The sequence below is a fragment of the Cheilinus undulatus genome, linkage group 21 (genome assembly GCF_018320785.1).
Source record: "Cheilinus undulatus linkage group 21, ASM1832078v1, whole genome shotgun sequence".
Lineage (NCBI taxonomy): Eukaryota > Metazoa > Chordata > Actinopteri > Labriformes > Labridae > Cheilinus > Cheilinus undulatus.
Window position 1 is genome coordinate 21,174,533 of NC_054885.1, and position 12,394 is coordinate 21,186,926.

Sequence of the window (12,394 nt, forward strand, 5' to 3'; positions counted from 1 at the left end):
ATGTTAATTATTTCCCCGTAACTGCAGGCACAGGGGGAAACTTCTGTAAGTAATGTGGTCACTTAAAACAATGGTTCCTAAAGTGGGGGTCACAAGACATTGAAGTGGGGTCACTGGATGCCTTCCAAAAAATACAGACAAATTTGAAATATTTTAAGTGAAAAATACTCATTATCATGAAAAATATCATTAAAATTAGTTCCGTTTTTTATTTTTTTAAAAACATGATTTTTTCATGAGATCTGAGTTTTACTACAGTTAAATTTCCCAAGATAACTTTAAATGTATAAATTTATACATGATGCTCTGTGACACATATTATGCTTTGACCCACTGGTGTAGCACAGGGGGGAAAAGGGTACTGATTACCTGGGCCCACAGTAGGGAGGGGCCCTTGAGAAGCCTCCTATGAAAAGTGTGATTTTATTTATTTTTCTTAGTAACTAGTGTCATTATTAAATCAAAAGCAACTGAACTGATTGGCCAACAGACTGAAATTTGTATGAAATAGAATAAAATAAAATACAGGGGGGCCCGGCCCCTCCTTTAAAAATATCTAAATGGTGTTGTCCAGTGCTGCAAGATAATGAAAGTAACCATAGTAGATATGTTGCTCAATGGGGAAATTATGGTTCAAAAATACACTAAAATGCAGATATTTGTAAAATTGGTGCAACAGTTGTTGCTCGGCTAGCTGGTAAAGAGGGCGCCTGTGTAATAATCGTTCAGGGAGACCTAAAACCCTACACTGTAAAAAATGTCCGTAGAAAATACGGCAAAAGACTGTCAAATAGCAACAGTAAAAGACCGTAAAACAAATAAACATATATTATTGTATAAAATACACAGAATTCCTGTAAATCAAGCAACGGTATGAAACATAAATTTTTACAATTAAAGTACGTAATAATTACAAAATTGTACCGTTTAAACGAAAGAAGATTGTGAAAATAAAGGAAAAATACTGTAATCTTCAAGACGGGCAATTACTCTAAAAATTACAGTAGTATTTTGTTAAAATTACAGACTTTTCTCTCATGTACATTTAAATTCACAGTAAAAATCTGTGAAAAAAATTGCAATCGCATACCGTAATTTTAGCAGGGACAAGAGGTTAAAAATACTGCATGATCAGGAAAGTTCTGTAGAAAATACAGTAAAAACCTGTCAACCTGCAAAACCTGTGAACAAGCACCAATTTGTTGTTATGTCCACATTTGTTTCTCAGTGCTACACCACATGATGCTGCCTTGTGAAATAAACGGACAGTTACAGTTAATATGAAAACCTTATTGAAACCAAGAATGGTACCAAAAATCATTTTGTTTGTTCTTAATTTGATGGATGAAAGTGGTCAATTATTTTAGTTTAACTGATTTATTGGAAAAGAATGATGTTAATTGCTCTCACAAAGAATGCCATTGCATTTGTAAAGCCATTCCACTTCCTTTAATGCATCTAACACAAAATACATTGATGTACTTTAATGTTTCAGTCAATCTTTCAGAACTGAAATTGGATGACACATATTACCGATAGGAAATATAACAAGGTAATTGGAAAGAACTATTTTATATATACATAAAGAGAAAGAGAGAGAGAGAGATACATACTGTATATATAATATGTATATAATACAGTTGAATATATAGTATATACATTATATAAATACAATAGTTATTTTTACTGGTTAAACAACTTAAACATGAATGCAAATAGCAATTAGTTTCTGAAATTTTAATTTACTTCTCATACCTTATGTAATTTAATCTAAACTTCTCTTTACCTGTATGTGGGGTTATTTATGTCTAGAAAATACGTTTTGTTTCATGTGCCAATGCTGTATTAACTATTGGAATCTGTTCAATAAAGTTGTATCAATATAAAAAATAAATATATAAAAATAATTTTGAAAAACTGTTTCCCGTCGCCATTCAACCCTGTCTACACAGGAACGTTTTCTATTCTGTCTGTACTAGAACAGCGATTTGGGTGTTTAAAAATGGAACAATTTGGAAACGAGCTGCAGAGTGAACAGTTTTCAGTCACCTCCTTCCACGTACACAAACAGTGCTGCTTTCTCGAAATGCGTTTGCGCACTGTGGTTGCAGTCAATTGCCATGCGCGACTACGGTTTAGAGCAGGCGCGGGGACAGACGGACCTTATACGCATGCGGGTGTGGTTCGTTGGAAAATCAATCCGCCAACGGCTGCCTGGTAATCTACAGCGATTTCCTGACTTCTGTGGTCTCGCGGTGCGCGGAAATATTTCATAAAGTTGCTGTCTGCTCGTAGAACGAGCTGCAAACGAAGATGGAATACAAAGCAGGACATTGGCGTGTATTAATTCGACGTCACCCGGAGCATCAGCCTACGAGCTATTGGTAAGGTATGTAGAACCTCTTTTGTCGTAGTGTCAAATATTTCTTGAGTTCTTTTCATTCAGTAACACCACGTGTTTATAGGTAGAAGTTAAATGGGTCAGGAGGCATTTTGTTTCAGTTCTAGACCAGCCAACATTGCTGTTTGATTTGTATTTTTTGCTGTCATTTTAGCGTGGAGAACGTTTAACACTTGCTGTGTTGGGGACCATAAGTGAACCCCAAGCTCAGAGCTAACTCCGCCCACTTCAGACTTTTGAAAAATGCTCAAAAAATGGGCGGTTGGATACTGGGAACACTGGGAAGAGGCAAAGAAAAAGGACGGAGTTTTCCAGATGAGGTGGGAGTGACCGTGAGGACCGTGATGTCCCCTAGCCAAAAAGTGAGAGTCCCGCCGCAGCACTGCTGCTTCAGAGCGACCTAAGGTGAAGGATCTTTCCCCTTCAGAGTCACATTCATATCTGTGTTCAGAGTCCCCTGAGGCAGGCTTTCCAGCTTATTCCTACCCCTCCATGAATATGGGCGCAACTTCCGCTCCGTTCTATCTAAATGGGACTTTGCATAGAAACCAGATGCTAAACGTGACTATTAAAGCAATTTTAATACCAAACTACATAAACTTAGACTGCTTCACCTCAGACGGGATAATATTATTATTATTTCTCTAGCCTCTACTGGAGAGTTCAAATTGATGACATTACTTTAGATAACCTACAAGGGCATATTTAGCTAACTTTAGTAGCTTTATATCGGTATAAAAAGATACATTTCTAGTTTGTGGAGTTGCTGAAATTCTCATTTTACAAACTAATCCCTCTTAAATATGGGAATTATATTTATAAAATTATCCATGACTCAAGTTGCCAGCTCTTCAGTTTGGTAAATGTCAAGTTTTTTATTAAGAATTAATGATAAATTAATACTAAAAGAATCACATCCCCGATGCATTTAGACAGTGGACAGCATGTTGTGAGAGACATATTTAACTTTGTCATAATATTAGTACCATGAACATAGCAGCAGGTACTGAGCATTACAGAAAATATGATTAAAACATTTCAGCTCATTGATTTAACAAAAATGAAGCAGTATTTATTACAGCAAATATTTATTTATTTCAGAACAACCACTGTTGACACTAAATCACTTTAGTAAGCCTTTGGAAAAATCATGTTTTTGCTATTATTGTTACTGTACTGGAAGTTCCACTTCCATTCATAGCTACAGTAGACCCCCAGGAATAATGTGGTATCCACCTTATTTACTTATCTACAGCTTATAATACAAACAATGTGAACATGTGATAACAAAAATATAAATATTTACAAATTCCAGAAGAATTCCTATTGAAACAATTGTCGTTCTTTGTTAGCGTCCATAGTTAGTTGCTGTACTAGAATACATGTATTTAATGTAGCCTACTTCCGTTTTGGCACCGGAAGTTTCGCCCATATTCACATTTACAGTAGCGGCCCCAGGAATAAGGGGGATAGTGTGGTGGTGGACTGTGGTGGTCCTGGGCACTACCTGTTGGCTCCAGCACCTCCTAAATGCACAATGGGGATATGTGCACATCAGTGTCATTGCACTAAAGATTTAATAGCTCACTTGATTTTTGCAGGATGCCACAAAGCTCAAGATTCAGAGAGGACAGTTGGAGGGCTGCTCAGAGGACATAAAGGGTATGGTGTTTCCCCTTCTCTCCTGTTTCGACAAAAAAGAAGACAACCTCTTTTGCCTTGTTGAAACATTCTTGCCAGATGGGGTACCAGTGGAAAGCCTGCCCCATGTATTGTTTTTTGTAGTAAGTGGATCTCAGAAACACTTGAAAGACTCATTTGGATGGTAATGGATGATTTGCTTGTAATTCTTTTCTACTTTTACTGTAACAACTGCTATCCTGAGGAAGACGGTTCAGGACAATAAGAGCCAAAACTAACAGACTGAAAAACAGCACATATCCCAGAGCAGTTGCAATAATAAACTAGAAAAGCACTCAGAGAGCGCAGACCTCCGCCATTAGCCCTATCTCCCAATAGTGAAGAGTCCTTTAAAAATTCCTAGATCCAGACGATGATCTGGATCAGTCCCAAAATCAAATCAGTTCTTCCTTTTGCCATTTCTGACATTCCCTGGAAATTTCATCAGAATCTATCCATAACTTTTTGGGTTATGTTGCCAACAAGCAAACCCTGCCGATCACATAACCTCCTTGGCAGAGGTAATAATAATTGCACTGAATGGAACTGTGCAAAATTTCGTTGTACTTGTGTACAATGACAATAAAGATTCTGGTTCAGATTTTTAGGTTTGATAGTATCCAAATTTTCAAATTTAAAAAACAAAAAAGAAATAGATGTGCAGCATTTTTTTCTAAACCAAAACTGTTGTGAGCAGAAAAAGCGCAAGGGCAAGCAAGATGACATACAGAGCTGTGGGATCAACACACACTCTAAGTGGAGAGGGTAGCACCAGTCACAGCTTAGTGTTGATTTTAGAAGAACATATAAACACAGCAACACTCGTCTGATAACTGCTTAACAGCTGGATCACTCTACATGTATGTCTGCATTTTGTGTCTGCTGTAGCTTCTGCCACAAAACACAAGGGATGTGACAAGACATTCAGCTCACGGGACAAGAAGAGATTGGGTCCACTTCTTTTTTGAGTGAATTCAAAAATTGGATAGTACTTTGCAATCAGTGCATACATAAGTGTTCAAAACTTCTAAGTTGACATGATTTGGTGCTTTACCTTGTCTTTCTATTTTTCCTTACTCTTTTTTAAGGTCCTGTTTCTTCTGCTAGTGGTGACTAGGACTCCATTACTTTATACTGTCTCCGGTATTCCACTCTTCTAAAAAGACGCCAGTTATCAAGGAAAAATAATGGTAAGCCTTGCACAGCATTTGTACATACCTCAATAAATTCTTTAGATTAATCTTTCTTTAAGCAACATGAAGCCATTTTATGTTTATTTTATGTAGTTTACACCAAGCACTGCATTAATCTGGTCATGTAGAAATACCCAGAATACTGCCATGCCACTGCTTTGTCCAGCTTGTTCTCAGTGTTCTGATGATCACTCCATATGGGGGCCAATACAGTTTTCTGTGTGAGTCATATGTTTTCATTATGATTGATTTAAAATTCAGCGCCCATCATCTTTGTTACAGCAAAATCCTTTTGTACCCCAAAGCATTTAGGGTAAGTGTACCCATTAGGCCCACCAAAATCTAAGTTCACGTATTTTTCATAGATACTAAGATGGTTTATAAACATGATCATTTGTTAGAATGAAGGATTAATCCCTCATTTGAAGGTATGTTTATTTACTTATGCATATTTTAGAGAACAAATTAAAGAAATATTATGAATAAAGTCAAAAGTCTGGCATGGGCTTAATTGGTACCTAAGTACCATTTAAGCCCACGTGTGTTCCAAATAAGCCCACAACCACGTTTATTGACAGAAATTTAAAAAATTATTACATTTTTCAAGTAGTAAACATATATTAATTCAGTAACATGTTATACATGTTAAACACAATTTATTTTTTGAACTTGGATTTAATGTTTGGCTTGTAACAATGGACCACCACAAACATGACTAAGTAGGCCTAAACCTAATTTTCATTGGCTTCAGTATTTAAAATTTCATTGAACATTTTATTTAATATTGACAAAATTTGATTCAATATTGACAAAATAAAGAAAATGTGTTTGTTTTTAAAAGTATTAAATGACATTACAGTGAATCAACAATATCTTATTGAACTTGGATTTAATGTTTGGCTGTAACAATGATGATTTTAGGACAGTTGCTGTAATTCCTCTTTTTTGTTGGCATTTTTCTCACTATAAACAAATTATTATGCAAAATTAACTGACATAACAATTCTTCTGGTCAGTGTGTGATCTGTGATGTACTTGTGTTAATGAAGTTAGTATAACAACATCCAACATGATGACAGCGAAAAGCTATCAAACCTCAAAATTTCATTTTTTTCTATTGAAACACATCAGATGGGCTTAAATGAACACACTGGGCTTAAATGGTACTACAGTGACTTCCAGGGAAATGAAGATAATATGTTCTCACCAAAATTAAACAAATGTTTAAAGAAATGCCTGTAGGCTAAATATGCTGCAAAACTTGCCATCACAGTTATTCCTCTTCTACCAAACTTTCTGAATTATCAAGGAATTCTTGTTCAAAGTTTTATGTAAGATTTATGTAAAATGAATCAGAAAACACTTAGTTTGTGTACTTATCATTTTTAATCATTAAGCAGTGTATCTATCAGTAGGGCTACATGTATTGACTAGTGATTAGCTCGCTACGCCAGCTAGCATGACTCATCTTTTCACATAAAACTAAATAGTAAGAAATTACAAAAAACTACCTGTTTATACACAAAAAAAAACAAATCAATAATCTCTCAAATTACATAATATGAATGTACTTAACAAGTCAGTGGCTGAAAATGGTTGAAAAGAGATTCTTTCTGAGGGGTCCCAAAACACCAAAGTTTTGAGGCGACTTTATCTGAGCCTTCTTGAGACTGCACAGATGTAGGCGGGCCTTTTTCAATATCTACAAATGTGATTGGTGTCAAACAAAAACTGACATATAATTAAGAAATTGTGTGATTGGACAAAATAATGTATAGCATAAGACAGGCCCCTCTTTTTTTTTTTTTAAATTGACTTCAAAGTCACAAGTGGGCTTAAATGGTGCCTGGGCTTAATGGGTAGGCTTACCCTAATACAATACAATAATAACTTTATTCATCCCCGAAGGGAAATTATATAGAAATTATATATAAAATTATATATTATATTTACATGTAAAAGCAAATTCTATATTTATTTGGGTGGTCTTACAAGTAAATATATAAATAAAGAGCATAGTTTGCAAATATTTATCTTGTGGTTCAACTACCTAAAATCACAATATAACCCTTATGAATGGTTCATACCAAGGTCTTTTGCTAACACTTGTGGTTTGGGCTATTGTGTGTAGCTTTAAACCAGTGTTAATTTCGTCGACTAAAACTATGACTAAAAATGTTCATCGACAGCTTTGTTTTCCATGACAAAAACTAGACTAACAAAAATAGATCTGTGATGACTAAAACTGACAAAAACTAAGTTTAGTTTTTGACTAAAATGTAATGTAGTTTTCGTTGGACATTCAAAATCCATGATATCTCTCCACTGTGGGTAATTCTGTCAAAAAACAATGCAGCTGTAGCTCTTCTGTCTCTCAGCTATAGAAAGCAGGGACCCCAGGTTTGGCAGGGTGCAGAGAACATCCCACTATGACTTGGTACCAGATTTAAGCAAGACAATAAATGCTTGGACTAAAAGTAAAACCTAAAATGTGAGGACTTTTATGGACTAAAACTAAATGGACAGAAATGACTAAAATGTGACTGAAACTAAAATTCATTTCACTTAAAGACTAAAACTAAGACTAAAATTAAAAATATCTGCCAAAATTAAAACTTCTTTAAACAATGAAATCAATTCAAATTTATGTTTAGTTTTTACAGCAATAGCTATGTCACTTTTTTTTGTGGTTCCGTATCTTCTTGGATATGTGAAGGAGGGGGGAGCTCAGTGGATACAAGCCTGGGCACCACAGCTCTAAACTATAAAGGAAAAGCAAATTGCAATTAATATGTCATAACTGTCTCATTATAATCAATAACGGAAAAGTAATTGGCTGTTGTTAGGTGATTGCTGACTTAATAGCTGGCACTTGTGGGTACATTTGCGTTTCTTCACCATATTCTATTATAGAAATGATCTGTATGTACTGTACACACTGTTTATTTTATTCTGTTGTGCTGATTGTTAGCATGGCTTATTAGAGCCTAGTTTTCTCAAATTTACATCTGTGTAGGCATTAAACTGAAGCACTGAATCACTCTAACTTTGTTTTGTATATGTACTTGCTGCAGAGAGGATGGAGCCAGTCCAAAGTAGAACACCTGATGAACTGTGCTCGAGTCTTCAAGAAGATGAAGTTTCTTGGCCATGTGAAGCTTCCCAAGTGGAAGGCCTTCTTCAGTCAAGACTGGACTCATTACTCTTGAATCATTTAGGGGCAAGTGACTTTGTTTCATCTTCATGCATTACACCAAGGACTACCTGTCATACATATGGACACAAGCTTTTTCTTCCAAGATCTAAACTGCTTTGTGAGTATACGGACAAGTTATCAGATGTGTTGAAAGGTTTTTTATTGCAAACATATAACTGCAGAGTTTCTTATTGTTTATCAGAGAGCTTGAATCTTTTGTTAAAAGTAGGAGTATTAGGGCACTACTGCAAAAATCTAGCAAATTAACTGAAATTTCACATGTTTTGTCCTGTATTTTTTACAGTAAATTTCTGGTAACCACAGCTGCCAGTAATTTACTGTAAAATTTAAAGTTGGGCAGTATTTTGCGACTACCGTAAAATCTGCAAATATCAGCTGTAATTTCTCATGTTTTGTACTGTATTTTTTACGGTAAATTTCTGGTAACCACAGCTGCCAGTAATTTACTGTAAAATTTAAGTAGTTATAATAAAATACCGCTTTAACATTATACGGGTCTACTGTTTTTATTACTGAGATAGATTGTATTTAGGTTTACAGGATTTCTGGTGTTTTTACAGTAATTTACCGTAAACAGGTTTGTTTCATTATCGTTATTTTTACAGCCAATCCCTGTAGAAAATGTTGTAATAGAGCTGTAACTTCTACATCAAATTACAGTAAGTTGTACAGCAAATTACCGTAAATATGGTTACAGTATAACTGTTATTTTTACAGCAAATCCTTGTATAAACGGTTACAATATTGTATTTTTTTAACAGAAATTTACAGTTAAAAAAAAACAGGTTTGAACTGTAATATTTACAGTTGTAGAATGAAAACACCGTTTTTTCTCATACATTCTCACCGTAATTTTTACAGTAAATCTCTGGTAACCACAGCTGCCAGCGTTTTACCGTAAATTTAACGGAATTTTTTTTACAGTGTAGCTATGCCCCTACTTTAACCACCTCGAGGGAAGATATGAGTGCCTGGTCTCTGACGCTTTTATTTTGTGAGTCACAGAAAGAAAACTTTGGGAAGCCTTGACTTTAAAGACTTAAGACAGAAAGTGATTTGGGGATGTGATGAATTTAAAGAAAGAATATGATCCTTTCAAATAGATCCATCCAAGTGGCAAGCCTATTGGTATATATCATTCTAGATAGTAAAAATTTGCCCTTTTCCTTTCACAGAATACAAATCTTTGTATATAAGAATATCCAAAATTTTCATGGCATACCTTGTTTCCTGACTTCCAACCTTCTTCTCTTGTACCAACATGTGTGATCATTTACTGTAAATACAGAGGAACCGCACGTTTCAGTGCATCCAGTGCAACCAAAAACAGAATTTCTTCCAACAGATTTCACAAAGTTTCATTTTTAAAGTGAACAGCTCAGACTGTGCTGAGCAAACATTTCCATGTGCACATCATGTTCCTCTTTCTGAGGTCAAGAGAGATCATCTTTAGAGGTGCCTGTTGGATCATGATGTTCCCGGTGGCTGCAGAGGTCTGGAAAAGCTCAAACGTGACGTCAAATCATACAGCAAGTATAAGGCTATATATTTTAATAAGTAATACCAATCCAAGGACAGTATATAAAAACGTAACATTCCACCTACAGAACTCTGGCACATTCCCTTCAACTTTCCTTAATTTGATCTTGCATCTTCTGCCGTGTTAATTATTCAGGAGCAATAATTTTTTCTGGGTATCAGGCGAGCTCTCCATCTGTTGTTTTGATGATGTTTTGTTTGAAGTGGTGGGTGCTATCTGAGGATGATTAATGCTTTCTTTTCCTGTTAATTTATTATGTCAGTCAGCTAATTAGGTTTGCTTAAGAATCCCCCCTAAAGAGGAGCATCCTTTGGTCGGTAACAGTTTAATTATTTACCCATTGAAACTCATTCGGACCTGTTATGACAAAAACTTGAAGATGCCTGCAGTCTAATGAAGGCTTTTTTTTTTTTAAGCATTGCAGAATATATCTGGATTTGTGGCTTAAGAGTCATTACATCAAGCTGAGTCTCAGAAAAGAAAGAAATGCTCATTGTGGGAGTGGAAACTGCTGGAAATGAGTGTTCTCAAGGGACCAATAAACCTATAATCCTGATGGCTGCCGATGTCCCCATGTCAACTTAATACTGCCAAATTGTCCATCTTTGCTGCTGAGTGTGGCAGCTGTGGGTACAGCAGTGTGGTGTGATATCATCTATTACCTCTAGGCTGTCAGGTTGGAGAAAGTGGCACTGCATAAATTTTTTAGAGTTGGAAAAACTGTCAACTTCAGGCACACAAAGACACTTTGAAGATGTGTGTTCACAGAGGCTCTGCTCAGCATCGCATTTCTACCCCTAAAAAAAGGAAGTGACTCACTGAAAAACAATCCCACTGAGAAATAACCCCAAGATACATTTGTTCTACCCAACTTTAAGTGCAGACGCAACATCATCTGCGATGGTTTCCATGACAACAAGGAGACAATGACGTACAGTAGGTAGCTGAGACCTGGACTGACCCATGGTGCATTTTTGTAGTGCAGTGCAGAATTATTTCATCAATAATAAAGCCTCATTTTGCATTTGGGATGAGACTTTTGATGAAGCAAAATGCATAAATTACTGCATAAATATTCACCGCATTTAAAGTGACTGACCTTATTCAACAGAGGGCCGGCCAACTGGTGCGAGTAGCCTCACAACTAGTGAAATTGGGTTCACCTTTGTGCAGTCAATGTGTCTGGAAGGTCTAGTCACTGGTTAATCAGTATTCCCATCTTCCACTACACCATGAAGACAAAACACTCCAAGCAACTCAGAGAAAGGATTATTGAAAAGTATGTCAGGGGATGGAAACAACAACAACCAAAAAAAAAAAATGCAAGGCACTGACCATCACCTGTAGTAGAGATTGGAGCAGCTCTGCATACAGCTGTCACCCAGGTTCTTCAAAGCTTTATGGGAGAGCAGCAAAGAGAATGCCTCTGCCACTCTGTGGACCAGGGGATCTAGAAGACACCAGCAAGAGTGACATGCACCTTTATCTCATCAGCTTTATAATAATGCAGGTAAGTAAGGCCTGCTACATTTGCACAGGTGTTGAGAGAACAATGAACTTTTCTTTTCCTAATTTTTTGTGAGATGGGTGCGTGTTTTTTTGGCTTTCTGAAAGAAAAACAATCTCAGAAATAGTGAGTCATCCTTACTGAAGCTGCTGGCCCCGATTTCAACCTTGATCCAGAAGAATGTAAGACAAATATACATGAGAACTACTCGTATTATTTCACATAATCACTCATTAAATCTCTCATGAAATCTCCACTAGAGTCAGGGCCGGCCCAAGCTTACTCGGGGCCCTAAGCAAAGTTTGACTGGGGGCCCCCCAACCGCTGATCACTGTTACAGATGTAGTCAATACTAGATAATCTGTACATATACAATTTATCTAAACCCCAGTAGAGAAAAAAATGAGGTAATAGAACTTGAGATTTTGTTCATTTTATTTTAAACAACATTATAGATATTGAAAGAAATTCAACATATAATGTCATGTACATTACTTTAGTTAATCCTGAAGTGATTTGTCCCAGTTGATTCTTTAAGTGAGTTAAACAAAACTCATGTATTTGACCAGTGTGTATGAACTGTCTATTTAGTTCACTGATGATTATCCCTGTACATAATGACTATTAGATCCAGACTCTGGGCCCACTGGCATGCATGCAGTTAACCAAGCAGTGAGCTGGACTGTTGTGGATCTCAAAAGGACTGTTATTGTCTCTGGGAGATCAGGAAGTCCTCCACTGCTCTGTCTGCTGGGATGTTCTGGGTTTTACCTTCATGCAGACAGATGAAGAAAGTTTCCTGCCTCCCCTCTCTTTTCTAAACTGTCTGTTAGGAGATGGCTGTGTTGGAGCCCCT